Source organism: Saccostrea echinata, unplaced genomic scaffold (assembly GCF_033153115.1).
Source record: "Saccostrea echinata isolate AGI-Se365-2 ecotype Australia unplaced genomic scaffold, CSIRO_AGI_Sech_v1 ptg000014l, whole genome shotgun sequence".
NCBI classification, from domain to species: Eukaryota; Metazoa; Mollusca; class Bivalvia; order Ostreida; family Ostreidae; genus Saccostrea; species Saccostrea echinata.
In genome coordinates this window covers 12617324-12633006 of record NW_026889763.1, presented here as the reverse complement: position 1 = coordinate 12633006, position 15683 = coordinate 12617324, and the positions used below count along the sequence as shown (strand labels likewise).

Sequence of the window (15683 nt, the reverse complement as noted above, 5' to 3'; positions counted from 1 at the left end):
TTAAAAGTTACTTTCTTTCACTAGAAAATGGATGCATGTATGAATATGCGATAATACATACCATTTACTGTCGATTTTAATTATTGAAATTAATTAATGCTACAGATCCTGGATGTTTTAGTACTAGTGATGCTACATCAACAGCGTCTCAACCAGCAATGTGAGTTTAACTGCTTAATGATTTTGAAGAAAAAAAAAAACAGGCACATAACATCGATTTTAAATGGAGGCAACTATGGCAATTGACCTGAAGAATCTTTGACAAACAAGGAAATCCTATTTCGTGGAAAGGGCTGAGTTGTGTGGGGGGGGGGGGGGTAGGTTTCAACTTTTTCAACAAGAAATATTTAAAATACGTTAACGTGGGAGAATTTGACATAAAGCGACAAAAATGGGGATGGGAGGAGGCAACTGGGATTTAAATATATATTTTCAAAATAACAGTAAAAGCTTATATTGGGGAAAAAGGCGGGCTATGAGATGAATTATTGAATTAAATTTACAAAATTTCGTTTCCAAGTTATTTTTCTTACATCTACAGTACCTCTACCTATTATGACACAAGTGGATTTGAAATCCTAAAGAAAGACACGGAGACAAGCAAAGATAATGAAAGTGACAACACAACAGTTTTCATTCTAGTGGCTGTATGTGCTGTTGTACTTATCTTTATATTATCTGCTGTATTTACATGGTGGAAGAGGGGGAGAAGATCAAATAGGGGTAATAACTTTTAATTTTAATGCAAATAATTCAGAAAAAGTAAGAGCAGTAAACACTAAGTCTTGATAAACATTTAATAATACAATAGTTATAGATTGTTTAACTGATTTTTATGATTTATCGTACCTGCGATTATTTTAGCTATATTTTCATATTTCATAAGCAATTATATTTGCATATATTCTGTTATTATACCAACCGCTTGAAAATCGGGGGGGGGGGGGCTGTAGTGATGGGGGTGTCCGTCCGTCTAGCTGTACGTCCGTCCTTCCGTTACGTTTTGTGGTACACATCAATCCTCTTATCCGCAACTCCTCTTATACCACTGAATGTTTAATGCTATTTTCACAAAATTTTTGTTTTATAGTGCCATTGTGAACCTGCTATTTTACATTTTGATCGGACACATATTTCGGGTTTCCAATAGCAAAATATAGACACTGACATTTTTCAAAAATATTTAGGGGACCCATTTCTTATCCGCAACTAATCCTATACCACTTAATATAATTTAATGTTGCTTTCACAGAATCTTTACAAAGGGAGATTGTGAATCTCATATTTTACTTTTTGATCTGACACATATTTCGGGTTTCAAATTTCACAACATAGAACACTTTTTTGATAGAACACTTTTTTGGATCTACCAGAGAAAAACATGCACTTTTCTTTTATAAACATATGGGAGACGAGGGTATCATTTTTTTTGAGCTCAGTGCTTACAGCACTTATACCTCCTTAAACGCAATATTAGCATATGCACAGGCTGTGTCAAACTCTCGCATGGAGAATGCTGTTCAATATATATATATATATATATATATATATATATATATATATATATATATATATATATATATATATATATATATATATATATATATATATATATATATATATATAATAATAATAATAATATTATAATAAGAAATGTAAACAGTTGTTTTTTTCAAATTGGTGTTTAGAAATATTTTGAATATTATATGTGGATCATACAGAGTTAAAATGTATTGGTAAAGTAATCTGCTGATTTATTTCCATCAGTTGTATTTTTTTCAATTATAACAAGCAGCCGTGTAACAAATTACAGTGAGCCTTTCCTCTGTCATTCTTAACATCTCGGAATGTAAATATAAGTAATAACCAGATTCAATGAACATACTAGTGCGCATCAGATGTCCGCAGAGCACTTGCTATTCATAAGGCCATATTCACTGAAAAAAAAAAAACGTTGTTTATTTCTTGAATAATCATGTCTCTTTTATTTCATGGGTCTAGAGCCAAACTTCCTCGCTGATTCTGGTCTTACAAATGACCGAGCTGGAAACACAGAACATATTGAGGAGACAGAGACTAATGAAATGTTAGGTAAAATAGAATGTTTTCAAAGTCATTTGTCTCCAAAGAAACTAAAGACATCAAAGATGGGACGTTCCAATCATCATATGTTATCTGTTATGTAAAGAAATAAGAAATTTGGATGAAAAATACTTTCAAACTGGGATTGAAAGCATTTTCATAAATATGTAATTTAAGGCAGATGATGCAAATAAGATAAATGCCTGAATGGATATATATTTTGGACATTTTTTGTTTGTAATGATGCAATTATCAAATTTCTTAAATAATAAAAAAAAACAAACAACTTAAACCCTCTATAATCTTCAAAATTCTACTTTTCTGTTGGCATCCTTGTGAAACTTTATTGAATCAAAAATTAAAATTCATGTGGCTAAACTTATTCATTTTACTTATATAAATATGGCTTTTGTTGTTATTTTCATATTTTTTGCCAAAAAAAAAGTTTGTATCATCTGTCCTTAACAGAAATCTTCAGAATCAAAAATGACCTCGTTAAATATAAACACTTTAAGCTCAAAGGTCTATAAATAATCCCACATTAAATTTAAATTTACAACAAATAAAGACAAACCATGCAGCAGCAAAACTTTTTTTCCACCAAAATCTGTTGCAGATAAGTTCGAAATGTACGTATGTTTTTGTAAGTGGCTTCGGCCGATCACAACTGATTCCATGTGAGGCGTCCGGAAAATGTAACATGACGCAATGGACTAATTTGCTTACTATGCACTGACAGCTTTATGTAAATCTACGATAAATTTAACATGTTATGGTAATTCTACTCTCGTGGGATATTATAGGTTCTTGCAAAATCGTTCATTTTTTAACTTCAATAGAACAATAGAACTGCATCTTTTGGAAAAATGATTTTAAATAGGTGTAATTAAAAATATTATTCAATAAAAGAATTTAAAGAATAATATTTACTATATTTAATTATTTTTATTCTCAATAAAAATGTGCAAAGGTAATAACTCTTTCCAATGTGTCTTCAGTCATGCATTTTCTTTATTATACTTTAGTTGTGAAATGGTTTCCTTGATATCCATAATTTATACATATTTTTACATTTACAATAATTGGAACATTTATCATTATTATTATGTCATTAGTGATTTGGGTGATGCTGTTAACCAAAAATGAGAGATATTTTTTATTGTGGCAGAAATTTTTGTCTATCTTTATTGACATCTTTGAAAGGGTGGTGAAAGGTTAGTTCTAATTAATTATTTTAAACAATATTTAGGGGAAATTTATGCATTTTTCCATTTTGAACCCATAAAAGTATGCGTGTGGAAATAACCTGAAGTACTGAGGAGCTTTTTTTTTTAAAAATGCATTCATTTTAAGATGTAAACAATTATACAGTTATATGGCAAGAAATGCATTAATAATTTAAACGTAAGTACACCCTTTCCTTTTAGAATAAGAGTTTATTCGTTCATTGGGTTTCGATTAAATCTAAATCGTAAATTTGTAGCCGTTTATAAAGTAATTGCCTGTTCTGTACATTCTATGCATTTACGTAGGCACAATAATACACTTCCCGATTACTTACTTTAAAAGGAATACCGTAAAGCGGGATTTTCAGCGGGGTGCTTATTTTAGCAATTTGGTAGTAGTACATGTACGCTTAAATTTTAATCGCTAAATTTACAACCCTGCAAAGTAAAGATGCTAACTTTGATCAATCAATTGTTAAATATTTTACTGGTATATATCTTTTGTTTTCACTTAAACTCTTGCATAAATCAGTATTCAATCATACAAATGTACTGAAAACTAGTCTGGAATATGAACTTCCTTTTTCTGCAATGTCACGTGTCCGCCAAAAAGTTCCGCCAAAATAATTGGTATACTGAGCAAGCAACACTCCAAATTTTACACCCACTAAAGAAACCCGCTATACGGTACTTGTTTTATTGTATTTAATTTGGCATTACTTCCCATTAGAATATTTATTAAAAAAAATCTTCCGATAGGCAAGAAATATTTTTTCCATCTCAATTAACGTTATACAGTGAGTTAACCTCATGACCAATTTTATGCTATTTTATATGATTATACTTTTAATTATTAACGTTATAAGGTGAAAAGGGAGAATATGAAGATAACACGATTGATTAATACATAATATAACAAGAATTACGGATTGTTGAACTGATTTTTAGCTCACCTGAGCTGAAAGCTCAAGTGAGCTTTTCTGATCACATTTTGTCCGGCGTCCGTCTGTCTGTCCGTCTGTCCGTCTGTCTGTCTGTAAACTTTTCACATTTTCGACTTCTTCTCAAGAACCACTGGGCCAATTTCAACCAAACTTGCCACAAAGTATCCTTGGGTAAAGGGGATTCAAGTTTGTTCAAATGAAGGGTCACGCCCTCTTTCAAGGGGAGATAATTAGGAATTACTGAAAAAATAATGGCATCATTTAAAAATCTTCTTCTCAAGAACCATAGGGCCAGGAAAGATGAAACTCATGTGGAAGCATCCTTAGGTAGTGTACATTCAAGTTTGTTCAAATCATGACCCCCGGGGGTAGGGCGGGGCTGCAATGGACGATCAAAGTTTTAAATAGAAATATATAGGAAAAATCTTTAAAAATCTTCTTCTCAAGAACAGCAAAGCCATGATGAGTCATATTTATATGGAAGCATCCTCAGGTAGTGTAGATTCAAATTTGTTCAAATCATGACCCCCGGGGGTAGGGAGGGGCCACAATGGAGGATCAAAGTTTTACATAGAAATATAAAGGAAAATATCTTCTTCTGAAGAACAGCAAACCATGATTAGTCATTTTGATATGGAAGCATCCTCAGGTAGTGTAGATTCAATTTTGTTCAAATGATGACCCCCAGGGGTAGGATGGGGCCCAATGGGGGAAGGAAAGTTTTACCTAAGAACATATAGAAAAAATATTTCTTCTCAAGAACAGAAAAGCTATGTTTAGTCATATTGATATGGAAGCATCCTCAGGTAGTGTAGATTCAACTTTGTTCAAACCATGACCCCCGGGGGTAGGGCGGAGCCACAATGGAGGATCAAAGTTTTACATAGAAATATAAAGAAAAATATCTTCTTCTGAAGAAAAGAAAAGCTATGTTTAGTCATATTGATATGGAAGCATCCTCAGGTAGTGTAGATTCAATTTTGTTCAAATGATGACCCCCAGGGCTAGGATGGGGCCCAATGGGGGATGGAAAGTTTTACATAAGAACATATAGAAAAAATATTTCTTCTCAAGAACAGAAAAGCTATGTTTAGTCATATTGATATGGAAGCATCCTCAGGTAGTGTAGATTCAAGTTTGTTCAAATCATGACCCCCAGGGGTAGGGCGGGGCGGCAATGGAAGATCAAAGTTTTACAAAGAAATATATAGGAAAAATCTTTAAAAATCTTCTTCTCAAGAACAGCAAAGCCATGATGAGTCATATTTATATGGAAGCATCCTCAGGTAGTGTAGATTCAAATTTGTTCAAATCATGACCCCCGGGGGTAGGGAGGGGCCACAATGGAGGATCAAAGTTTTACATAGAAATATAAAGGAAAATATCTTCTTCTGAAGAACAGCAAACCATGATTAGTCATTTTGATATGGAAGCATCCTCAGGTAGTGTAGATTCAATTTTGTTCAAATGATGACCCCCAGGGGTAGGATGGGGCCCAATGGGGGAAGGAAAGTTTTACCTAAGAACATATAGAAAAAATATTTCTTCTCAAGAACAGAAAAGCTATGTTTAGTCATATTGATATGGAAGCATCCTCAGGTAGTGTAGATTCAACTTTGTTCAAACCATGACCCCCGGGGGTAGGGCGGAGCCACAATGGAGGATCAAAGTTTTACATAGAAATATAAAGGAAAATATCTTCTTCTGAAGAAAAGAAAAGCTATGTTTAGTCATATTGATATGGAAGCATCCTCAGGTAGTGTAGATTCAATTTTGTTCAAATGATGACCCCCAGGGGTAGGATGGGGCCCAATGGGGGATGGAAAGTTTTACATAAGAACATATAGAAAAAATATTTCTTCTCAAGAACAGAAAAGCTATGTTTAGTCATATTGATATGGAAGCATCCTCAGGTAGTGTAGATTCAAGTTTGTTCAAATGATGACCCCTGGGATAGGGAGGAGCCACAATGAGGGATCAAATTTTTACAAAGGAATATGTGGGAATTTTTTTAAAAAAATCTTCTCAAGTACAACAAAGCCATTTGTTATATTGACATGGAAGCATCATCAGGTAGTTTAAAATTCATCAAGCCCCCCCCCCCCCCAGTCTTTTCAATACTGAACTGATTGTGCTTTTGCCTAGCCAATGTGCTCAGGTGAGCGATGTGGCCCATGGGCCTCTTGTTATGATATGTTATATCTGAGATAATTTTTGCTACATATACTTATTTCATTAGTGGTTATAATCTCTATGTCTTTCTTATTTCATGGTTTCAGAGCCAAACCTCTACACTGAGTCTGGTCTTACAAATTACCGAGCAAGAAACAACGAACATATTGAGGAAACAGAGACTAATGAACTGTTAGGTAAAAACGTAATGTTTTCGAAGACATAGGTGATAATAATCTATATTTCAAGCTTCTTGGGTAATTACATGTAAGTTAAAGACATATCAAGGATGGACGTCCCTAATCATTAAATGTTAGGTCTTCTTCAAAGGAAAAAGTAATTGGGAGGAAAATAAAAAAAATCGAAATCGAAAATAAGCTTGGACAATGTTAACATTTTTGGTCAGCATTAAACCATATTAACCATCTCAAACCTCCACATATATTTTTCTATATTACGCTATATTGAAGAAAAAGACAAGAGGACTGAACAACAGCAACTTGTTTTCAGCTGATAGGTTCAAATATATATCGTTCGTGCTTGCTTTACTATTTCTAGGAATGTTTATCTGTAGAAGTAAGTTTAAAAATGTCCCCCAATTGACTGGAGAATTTGTTTACCTTCTAAGTTAATATTATAAAGCTCTTTGAGCCTTGCACTATTTTAACAAGCATTCTGAGAGTATTGCATTAGCAATACTAATCCCCTACCGGCAAGTGTTATCTGGTTCCCGTGAAGAATTGAAAATTCCATAATTCCGTCAAAAATCAATGAAGCGGAATGAAATGTAAACTTAATCTATAACTAATGAAGGTAAAGTCACATACCAAAAATCAGCTCAATATCTGAAAGCGTTTAGAAGAAAATTGCTGAAAACCCCTAAAAATTGAAAAGGCCGTAATTCCGTCAAAAATCAATGAGGCGGAACGAAATAAAAATTTGGCTTGGAACTAATCAAGATACACTCGCATACCAAAAATCAGCTCAATATCTGCAAGCGTTTTGGAAAAAAATGCGGAAAACCAAGTGGGACAGAGGGACAGACAGACAGACAGACAGATGGACGGACAGACTCAGAGGAAACCTATAGTCCCCTCCGCTTTCACCGGTAGGGGACTAATAAAACTTTTTATAGGATGTCGTTTTAACATAAGAATTTGCTGATTTTACACTTACATTAAAATGTTTTTTTCTAAAACTGAAAAAAATTGTTCCGTGTTCCTTTTAAAACGTTGTTATATAGCAATATGCGTGCAGTGTTTCTCTTATTGTTTCAGAACCAAACCACGAAGAGCTAAGTACTACAGACACAGAAGCAGTATACTCCAGATTTATTCATGATGAATTATTCGGTAATTTTTCTTTCACAGTGGATTGAGCATCAATTTATATTCATGTGTTTGATATACATTTTAAGGAGGGAATCTTGTGTGGTTTCTAACTAGATGAAATACTCAAAGTATATTTGCTTATATGTCTTATATATTTAGATGTAAGGGATTTAAAAGATCGTATATTTCTTTGCTCAACATAATTGTACAACTTTAAACAAAAATGGTAAACTGAGTTTAAAAATCTAGCAGGGACTATATTTTTGGCGGAATGGCGGCGTATGAAAATATCTCCTTTTCTGCTTCTCAAAATTCCTATAGAAAAATGAATTTAGTTAAAATTTTTAAACAATCAAATACTTAAATAAAATTTCAAATGTGAGTAAAATTAATAAGAATGGACTGAAGCTTTAAAATATATCAAATCAAAATGATTTCCCAAACAAACTACAATTTTGTTAACTTTTAAAAGCTTCCAATCTATGTACAGATTTGAGCAAAAAATCCGTAAAAAGTGTTTTTTCTCTCTTAGTAAACGGTAAACTTTTTGTTTTTATATCAATTTATACCTTTATAAGACTACTTTACCATATATGAAAATAAGAAAAATGAAATATACGAAGCATATAAAAATGACAAATATATCCTAAAAATCTAAGAAAAATAGAGGAATTTAGGATTAGTCGATATCTATTTTAGTCAAATTATTTATGTCCATTTAGTATAGTATCATCTGATAGTAGGCATCGCGTGATTGGCAACAGCAATTTTTTTATTCTTTGGGTCAAGGAAAAAGATAATGGCCTTGACCTGACCTTGCTTTTAAAATAAAACGGTCAAATTTAATCGAGTTGATACCATCACTTAATGATAATGTCTTCTTGAATCTATGAAAATTTCATTAATTTTTGAATACTAGAAATATGAGAAGAATCCCTCCTTAATTCACATTTGGTGCTCATATCTATCATTAATCAACAGGCTAAATGTTTTAGCTGTCCTGAAAAAAATTCATTTGTATAAAGATGACCTCATTTTGTTTGTTTGCAAGTTATAATTTACAATATTCACATGTACACGTTCAAGATTTAATTTCTGCGAAATTGTACCTTTGAATTACCGGGTTTTTACCAGCACTGTGATAATAATGTCCGATATCTTACTGAGACCTATTGTTTTGTCCTGACAGCACCTTTGTTTTTTTCAGTTGTTTTCACTGTTTTACTTTATGATATTTAATTTTGGACCTAATCGTACGCTCTCTTACTCAAAAGTTGAAGAAAACATACCCATGATGAATACAAGTGAAACAGATGTGACAGATGGTTTATTAGGTAATTATTCTCTCATAATGGTTATTATTCTAAATTTTAAAGCAATATTGAAATAAGGAAGATTTGAACGACAGTTTTTACACGTTCATAAGGTTCAATTCGTAAACATCTCATGCAAACAAAATTATCTAAACGTTTGCTCTGAAATACGATATCCGGGATTCATGCTATGATGTTTACTTTTATTCAGAAACACATGGTGCAAACAAGACATTGGAAAATGGCGACAATTTAAAGAAAGTAGATGAACGACTAGAAGGTATCATAGTTTTATTGAAAATCCTTCGACGTTTTATTGTGTGAATTACAAACTACTCCATGGTCATAAAAATAATAAGAAATTATTCAGCTGCGCAAACAGATCAAAAATAGGTTGAATAATAAAAAGTATTTTCTGATTATCTTCAATTTTCTATACAATATGTATGGATCTCCGATGTGTAGTGATTTGAGAATTTTTTTCATCAAATAGCTGTGTTTTTTATTCCCGATCTTAAAGGACAAAAAGATGATTTTAGAAAAAAAAAAAAACGAAATACGATCAAAATACAATGAAAACTATATTGATCACTTCGTCTATTTAGTGATAATGGTTTTAACCAGTCTTGTGAAGTAGGCTTTCTACTCTAAAATCTGGCCCTCGAAAAACTGGCCCACACAGGATTCATTTTCAAAGGGGGAATCTTACTCCTCTAAATAGTTATAACTTACAATTTCCCCCAGAGTCAATTTTTCTCTAACTAAAATACATGTGTTATTTTTTTTTTTTTTTTTTTTACATTTTGGGTTTGATCGAGAATGGTTTGGTTTTAATCGGGAGAGGATAAAAATGACAAAATAAGCATTTTCTTTTATATCTATTAATTTTTATGTCAACTTTAAAAAAAAAAATACTTTTTTAAGTTTTTCTTTTCTATAACTAATATGTGCTTATAACGGGGAACAGTTAGTGCCATGGTTTGTATGTTGATTAACGTCCCTCTCGAGAATTTTTCACTCATATGGAGACGCCACCACTTGCCGGTGGAGAGCTGCAAATTTTGTCCTATGCTCGGCACTTACGGCCATTGAGCAGTGAGGGGTCTTTTTCGTGCCAGCACCTACTGCGACACGGGACCTCGGTTTATACGGTCTCATCCGAAGGACCGGTCTCCACGTCCCACAGTGGGATTCGAACCCGCGACGTAAGGATCAACTCCTTACTTCGCGACTCTAGAGCAGACGCTCTAACCATTGCGCCACGCGGGCGACTAGTGCCATGATAATTCCAACATGCTGTTAAAAGACTTGGTCTAAAAAACTATATAGAGATGTTTAATCAGAACGCAAGCATCTTTTTAATACATGCATCAACTTTGGAGAACTTGTGTGTCGAATTGGAATGTGTGTGTGTGCGTTTTTTTTTTTTTCAAAACAAGTTTGCAGATGACCAATGATACGACCTGTAAGTTCACGAGTTCCATTTTTTTTTATTGAAAAGCACTTATGTATGATGTTAGAAAGCCTGGTCTTTGATTTATCGTGGGGAATTGTTGTATAAAGTGTTGAAAAGTCGTACGTTTTGATGTTTTCGATTTTGGTAAAACTTTGTGATTTAAAATTTTCTGAAAGTTCCTTTGAGTTTTTATTGAATTATCTACATTTAAATAAATAGCATTGAGCAAAAACTACTTATCATTATAGTAATTATCAATAAATTTTATTCCATTCTGTAAAATTACATGCAAATTCTTTTGCAGAAGGTGTAATAATTATCAAAAATCATAGCGTGATCCCTCATGCATGTATTAAGTTGAAATAATTTCGTAATGCACATCAAAAAAGCAAAAATTGCACTATTAAGCTTATGTCAACTCCAAAACTTGCGCGATATAATTTTTATTGCTGTGTTTATACTTGTGCAATTCTTATTTCTTGTATGAGTATAAAATGTTTTTCTAATGCACCTGTATTCGTATGTATCATTTCCACACTTGTCATAACATAATAATATAAATCATACCTACTCTATTAGGAAAAAAAAAAGTTCTCTGACATAAATAAGGAATTAAAACAACTGAATAAAAAGTAATTATTACAAAAATAAAGTCACTAAAACTTGAATGAATAGAATTTATATGTTTGAATATCTCCTTGTAGGAATTTAAGTCAACTGTGCAAATAAGCAGCATAATGATGCAGATGTCGTTACAAGTTGTATTGTTTAAATGAACTTTTAAGAATTATCACTGTTCTTTATCTTCACATTTCATGAAAATATTCGACTACATGCCTATCAAAAAATAAAAGTATGAAAAAAATAATTTGGGATTCAAAATCTTGCATCCAATATACCTTTATGTAATGTTAACAGATCCGAGTAATGACTTTCTCCTAGAAGAATTAATTCACTTATGTTTCAGTCAAATGTGACGACCGATATAAAGTCCGAGCTATCCGTTTTCGAAAATATAATTCTGATTTGCAAGTTTGTGACATTAAAGTATGATAAGAATAAATCATGCATAACACAAATAAACAAATTTCATTTACTAACTTCAAGGGAAGTTGTCCAAAAAATAAATAAATAAATAAATAAATAAATAAATAAATAAATTAATTAAACAAAAAAAGTAGGACTTAAATGATTTTATTCTGATTTACTTATATTTTTGTAAAAATAGTTCAACTTCAACATAGGTAAAGTTAACACATAGCAATCTTTTAACTCTAAAATCTTAAATATAGTTAACGGTTCTGCAAAAATAAATAAATAAATAAATAAATAAATAAATGTAAGAGCAAAAACAAAGTAAATTTCAAGTTATGGTCTCATAGTTTTCAACCAAGTGGATTTGAATGTTCATGTACACATGCACACTATTAATTGAAAATGGACAGCAATATATAAGATATATAAAATGACAAAAATGATATTAAACACAAATAATTCGGAAATATGCATGCACGTTGACATTTTTAAGGGTTTTGAAAAAAAAAAAAAATCCACCAGATTTTCCTTTATGTATTGAAACATCTATTTCCAGATCTTGTCAGCAAACTTCGAAATAAATCTACAAAGAAAATCTTACTAATAATCTCTCGTGGGAAAGCTGATAAAGGAAAGATCGAAGAGATGGCTATGGCTGAACTTAAAGAAAAAACTATACAAGAAAATGATTTTGAATTGTGGACTCATAACAAGAATGAAAAGATATACGTTTTTCAAGACTGGATACATTTCAATCCAGGAAAGGAATTAGAAGAAATAAAGGGAATCTTGATAGATGTGTTGCAAGCCATTATGAACAATGATGCAACATTTGTTCTTGACATTCCACTTTCTTTTTGGAGTAAATATTCAGATCTAAGGGACATAGAGAAGTGGTCATTTTGTAGAAAAATATATTTTTAGAAGAAATGCGTATTGGCGTTCTTGATTGATTGGTTATATGTTGTTTTACGTCCCATTCGGGAATTCGAGAATTTTTCAATCATATAGAGTCATCACAAAATACCGGTGAAGGCCTTTTTTTTTTTTTTTTTTTTTAACTCAGGGACATATAGCAGTGAGAGTTCTTTATCGTGCCAACGATTACAGTGATACGGGGTCTCGGTTTTTAAGGTCTCTTAACATGTTCTCCATTGAACTGTAGGTAACGATGGGATAAACAATAATTTCTTAGTGTCATTTTCGTTATCTTCACCTCTTTCATTGTCATAATTTTTTTAAGTTAAACTTTTGTGTCATATATTTTTCCCCTGCATATATTTAATTTACCTAGGCAGCAAAATAAATTGTCGAACTAAAATTGAATAGTGAGAGAGAAGAGAGTGGAATAAAGAAAAATAAAAGTATTTTTCTCAGCAAACAGAGTATTTTATCATCATATGGTATTCATGGTCTCGGAGTGTAAAGTAAATTTCCTCTTTTAACTCTGGTTGTTGAAAATGACACAACACTCCATTCAATTTATATCCATGATCGAGACATTTATCGGCTCAGTGCCCACCCCATTACAATAAGAGTCCTGATTCTGATCTCTATTACTTGTGTACTTCATGGTTTCCAATTCTATTGCTCATTGTTAAGAATTTTAAACAGAAAGTTCACAATTTCTTTAAAAAATATTACTTAAGTATTTACTAAATTAAATAATGTTTGCCAGAGGTGTTGACATTTTGTTAGGTTTTATAATTTTATAAAAAATATTTAGGATTAATTATATAGAAAATGGTACTAAGTCGCATACAAAGAATTTTATTATGTATATTATTTCTATTTAAGAATAACCTATCGCAGTAGCCTAGTGACAGGGCGCCCGCCTCGTAATAATGAGGTCTGGTTTCGATTCTCGTTCCCGGTGCCACATCAAAGCTCAGACGTTTATGTAGTAACTCTTCCTTCTCCAAGCGCCCGGAACAAGAAGTTAAAGTATATATCTATCGGACAAGACCATAAAATCCGATATCCCTTGACATGGTAGGCAGATCACTCACTGCTACGACCTTAAGCTCCATGCACAGGTCACAATTTGTTGCACTTAACCTAAATCAGGTGACGTCTCTATGCGAGTCAAATTATCTAATAGGACTTAACACAATCAAAAAATCAATCAATCTATTCAAAATTAATCAAAAATATCTATTAACACATGCAATTTTTATCTTTAAGTGGTCTGATCTATTCCTTTATGTACAATTAAATGACCTAAAATCTTAACTAGCAGGATCATATTCCAATCTGTTCTTCATTATATTAATTTATCAAATAAGTGTCTTTGGCAAACATTTAAAGTTCGATCTCTGCTTAATTCCACAGTCAAAATATCAGTATCTAGATTTATAGATATTAAGCTGCAGATCTTTAGCTCGATGGTGTGAAAGAAGGGGATGGATGACCAGTGAGCAAAAGATCCACTCATTGAAAAAAATATATGTATTTATTGCGCACAAGTAAGTGCACACACCGATCGGGAGTTCTGTCTGTATATTTATTCTTTCATTTCATAATGGCACTTACTGTGTTTTCATAATATTTTCCTATTCTACTTCTGCAACAAAACATTCTCCCCAACCGTTGTTAATAGCTCTCCTGGACTTGCATTTGAGACCATCGACAAGTTTGTCTGTTTAAAATGCCTTTTCGGATGACAGGCCAAACTCGGCCTTACTCGCTTTGTGCATGACTTGTACATATTCTCTTGCTTCGCCCAATGCTGTTTTCAATATTATTAGCGTTTAGGCCTAATCGTTTTCCCTTTCAGGTGTTGTTAGACATTGTTCATATTTTTGTAGCTGATGGTCGTATTTACAAGATTTATAAAGTGTTTAAAAATTTTTGTTCATATTGACGGAAGTCTTGCACCAATATTGTACATATTGATATATATTTGGTTCAGAGTTGTATAAATAAACGTCAAAAATAGTTTTTCTTATATTTCCTTCATTTAAAAGTAGATATAGTTTTGTTTATTAATAGAACATGAAATGATTTGTATTTGAAAACGTAAACCCTGAGGACCTTTAAGGTCACCTGGATGGCTATTTAATAATTATATAAGAAATAAAAAAAACGGAAGAGGAAAAACTTTGCTCTACACACAAGAAAAAAGGTCGATCAATGATCAACAATATACACGTGTAGATTGTCTGATACTCTTTAACAACTCTGAAAGTAGATCTATTTTCTTGCCTGTATATGCTTGTGCTAATTACACTCCCATTTGTCTTTATATCAATCTTTTAAGAACAATATAGTATTCAATACGAAATTTTAAATGAGGTAGTCAGAATAAACCCAGTACAAATCCTTCAATCAGTCTTTCCTACTTTGTAAGGTATATCTATGGTACAAATTCAAATATGCTGTCCTATTGTTTTAATGTTTATTTATTTATTTATTACAAGTCTACATGACCATTCAAAACTTTTCGTACTTTTCGTGTGATATATTAAAATGCTTGTATAATAATCCTTCATTCCATATACCTATTATTTACATTATTTACAGTGATTAATAATCATAGAAGAATAACCAAAGGAGATTAATATCTCTCGAGTAGAATAAAAGTTTTACTACATGATCAATAGAGTTCTGCCTTAGCACCAGAATTCCTGATCAAGATGATATGAGTTTCACAAATCCTGTAAAAACATCCTTGCTCATGACAACTATGTTTGCCAGCTAGATGTGCAGGAAAAGAAAAATTTTCAAAGAACTGTTATATTTTCATTATCTGATCAATAGAGCCCTGTCCTAACATCAGAACTCCTGCCCCAGGGGCCACGACTTTCACAGTATAGTTAGAGACACCCTTGTTTATCATATTTATCATAACCATGTTTATCTGCTCAGTGGCCAGAAACGGAGAAGATTTTCAAAGAGTAAATGAACTTTTACTTTATGATTAAAAAAAAAATCCACTTCCTAACTTCCGAACCGAACGAATTTCATAATTATGGACGAGGTGCTCCTGCTTATTATAACCAAGCAATTAATTTGTCTGCAAGTTATACACGGAAAGAAGATTGTTCAGGAATTTAGAATTTATGCTTTTACACTATATGATCAATAGTGCCCCGCCCTTATACCAGAAACCCAACCGAGTCGGG

At 32.3% G+C, this 15683-nt stretch overlaps 1 protein-coding gene and 1 long non-coding RNA gene across 2 annotated transcripts in view; both read left to right on the top strand.

Moving 5' to 3' along the window:
* Positions 1–15683, top strand: part of LOC133186758 (proline-rich transmembrane protein 1-like) — a 304313-nt gene that overhangs the window by 153062 nt on the left and 135568 nt on the right. The window lies entirely within an intron of this gene.
* LOC133187231 (uncharacterized) lies at positions 2058–7759 on the top strand. Its single transcript, XR_009721153.1, has 3 exons — positions 2058–2091; positions 6532–6621; positions 7702–7759. It is a non-coding gene; the product is annotated as an uncharacterized LOC133187231 (long non-coding RNA).